Source organism: Peromyscus californicus, unplaced genomic scaffold (assembly GCF_007827085.1).
Source record: "Peromyscus californicus insignis strain IS unplaced genomic scaffold, ASM782708v3 Scaffold_21__1_contigs__length_65335640, whole genome shotgun sequence".
In the NCBI taxonomy this organism is placed as follows: domain Eukaryota; kingdom Metazoa; phylum Chordata; class Mammalia; order Rodentia; family Cricetidae; genus Peromyscus; species Peromyscus californicus.
In genome coordinates, this window is record NW_026294514.1 from 62,877,562 (window position 1) to 62,880,694 (window position 3,133).

The window sequence follows — 3,133 nt, forward strand, 5'->3', positions numbered from 1 at the left end:
AGGTAGTTCTAGAATCGCCCAGACGTCGTGTGTGTGTGTGTGTGTGTGTGTGTGTGTGTGTGTGTGTGTGTGACTTTGGTTTTCATTTTCTGAGACATCTCCCTCTGGAGGCCAGTCTGGCCTGGTCCTTGCCACAGTCCTTCCGACTCAGTCTCCCCAGTGCGGGGATTCCAGGCATGAAACCACCGTGCTCAGCACTTGACGCTTTTCCTTCTCTGGATCTCCCCTGTACAGTGAGGGGGGCCCTGACTCCCACCCCATTTCCTTAAAGTGACAATGTCCGCGGAAGAGATGCTTTGCGGTCAGTGAAGTGGGTAGGGCGTAAGCCCTGGGGTCGGGCCTGGAAGCATGTGACGGTGATGAGCTCTGCAGTCTGATCGCTCCGCTGCTCCATCTTTCTCCTTCCACCGGCTGGCTCCAGGGCGAGGGCAGGGCAGAGACCGGAATAGAAGAGCTAAATTTATCCTGGGAGCCCGGGCGCGGCTGCAGCTCGGCCGGCAGGCCGGGACGGAGGCGGGGCCCGGACGGAGGCGGTGCTCGGTGGCCCCGGAGCTGGTTTCCTGCCTGGGGAACAGGCCTCCCCGAGGTGCAGGAGCTCCGCCTGGAATTTCCCCACAGCGCCGCCCTGCTCCCCGACCGGGAGGGGTCCACCCGAGCTCGCTGCGCAGCCCGGGAGATGGAAACCCAGAGCCGGCCCCCTCCCTGAACCCCCGTTTCCACATATGCGAGTTAAAATGGAAGAAAATATACACTGTACTTCAGGAGGGCGGGCGAGTGCCACGGCGCACTTTTCTCTCCTTCCACCACGTCTGTCCCAGGACTGAATTTATGTGGTCAGGCATGGTGGGTGGTGAGCGCCTTTACCCCTTGACTGGCTGAGCCATCTCTCTGGACCCCCATTTTTTTGTTTGTTTTGTTATCGCTGAATATCGAACCCCGGACAGATTCACCAACGCTGAACTGTAACCCCAGACTATTTATTTGAGATAGGATATCATGTAGCCCATTCTGGCCCCAAACTGGCTATGTAGCCAAGGCTTACCTTAAAATCAAAATGGGGGTCTGGAGAGATGGTTCAGTGGTTAGGAGCACGTGCTGCTCTGGAACAGCATGTTCGAATCTTAGCACCCACATGACCGCTCACAGTTATCGGTAACTCCAGTTCCAGGGGATCTGACGCCCTCTTCTGGCCTCCTTGGGCACTGCAGACAAACATACATATTAAATAAAGGCGTACATAAATAAACAACGACAACAAATCGACAAAGAATAAAACTCCAAGGGAACCGTAAACTTTTCTGACGGATGGTGCTTTTAGTTGTCCAAAGTTTTAAAATTCCTAAAAACAGGACAAAAATCACGAGACATAGTGTCGAAGCAAAGCAAAACCTCCTCAGGTAAATTCAAACGAAGGGTTGGACTGTACTCCCCTACCCAGACATCCCCGTGAGGATAAGTTCTTTTCTCTAATGTCGATCCCAGGCAGGGGCTGACTAGGGTCCTCTACAGTCCAACTCTCAGCCTCCCGGGGTAGCAGTGTGATTGATCCCAAGCCTTGCATCCTAAGACTGGGAGACAAGAGTTCACAGACTGGGGGTGTGACTCAGTGGTGGTGTGCTTGCCCAGCAAGCAAAGGGGAGAAGAGGAGTGAACGAGAGTCTTGCTATCTCATGAGGACATCCACAGCTAGGGACACCGGCAAAGCAAGCATGCGGGGACTGCTGAACCGGAGAGCGTTAGGGGACACGCCCAGACACACTCGGTTGCCCGGCAATACATCAGGGATGACACACTCTCACTGTTTGGGCCCAGGCAGAGTCACGGGAGGCAGCTGCCAGATGTAGTCCCTGACTGTGCACTTGTCCACGGGGAAAACCTCCCAGTCACAGGTCACAAGCAGCTGGGTTTGTAAAGAGCCCACTTACCACACCCAGACACAGACGTTGTCCGCACAAAGCCCACACCCGCCGATGCTCGGTCTCGCACACACACTTCTGAGTGGCCGGTCTAGACTCTTAGCCTCCTCTTGTTTCCTTTTGGAAAACCTTCAGCTTTTCCATTTTAATCAGGCAGTGAGACAACAGTCTATTTCTGTCACTTCTGAGTGTTGGCCAAAGATTGTTCTTTTGAAATACCCACAGTAAGTAACAAATAATACCTCTGACCTTTGCTCTAAAATTTTACTTTGCTAACACAGAGCACACTGTGTGAATGCTTAGTGGGCAGTTTTGATTTTGTTTGTTTGTTTTGAGTTAAGGCCTCACTTTGTTGTCCCGGCTGTCTGGAATTCACTGACGATTTATCTCCTAAGCCCTGGGATCACAGGTGTACATCGCCTGGTCTGTTTTTATGTGGTGTTTGGCATCAAACCCAGGAATCCATGCATGCAAAACAAGAACTCTGCTAATTGAGGTACACCCCCAGTCCTCATTTTATTTTGATTTTTTTGAGACAAGGTTTCAGTATGCAAGCTCTGGCTGGCTTGGAACTCGCACTGTAGCCCAGGCTAGCCTGCTAGCCTAGAACTCAGATCCACCTGCATCTGCCTCCCAAGTGCTGGGATTAAAGTCCTGCATGACCACACCAGGTCTCTCTGCCTTGCCTTTTTTTTTTAAAGACAGGGTCTCACTGTATACCCCTGGATGACCTGGGACTCAATAAATACACCAAGCTGGCCTTGAACTCAAAGCGACCCACTTGCAGGGAGGAATCCTAAGGGAATGTGTGTTGTTGACATGGTACAGCCATGTGGAGGACTCCAAGGCCTGGGCCCAGGCTGAAGAGGGGTATTAGAGCTTCCTAAAAGGTCTGAGTGGCAGTGAGCAGGGTATACAACTGGTAACTAACTGCAGCTTCTTCCTCCAGCATGCTTACACCCTGAGACTGCTCCCTTCCAGAGACTTTCCACTGAGACTAGCCAAGCCCTCCTAACTGAGCACTGAGGTTTGCTCTCTTTTTGGGAGGTAGTAGGTGGCCCCCTCACCATGCACACTCCCACCTGATCACAGCCTTTCTTCATTCCCTCATCACCCTTACTCAGGGTTCCAAGACCCGAGGCTCACTGGACCGCGTACCTCTGCCTCCCCAGTGAGACTGCTGGATTAAAGGTGTGAGTCATCATGCCTGGCAATTT

General features: G+C 52.5%; 1 long non-coding RNA gene across 1 annotated transcript; it reads right to left on the reverse strand.

Moving 5' to 3' along the window:
* Positions 1 to 956: 956 nt before the first annotated feature.
* LOC128117952 (uncharacterized) lies at positions 957 to 2,131 on the reverse strand. Its single transcript, XR_008220957.1, has 2 exons — positions 1,926 to 2,131; positions 957 to 1,202 (listed from the first exon to the last, which is right to left on the reverse strand). It is a non-coding gene; the product is annotated as an uncharacterized LOC128117952 (long non-coding RNA).
* Positions 2,132 to 3,133: the final 1,002 nt, after the last annotated feature.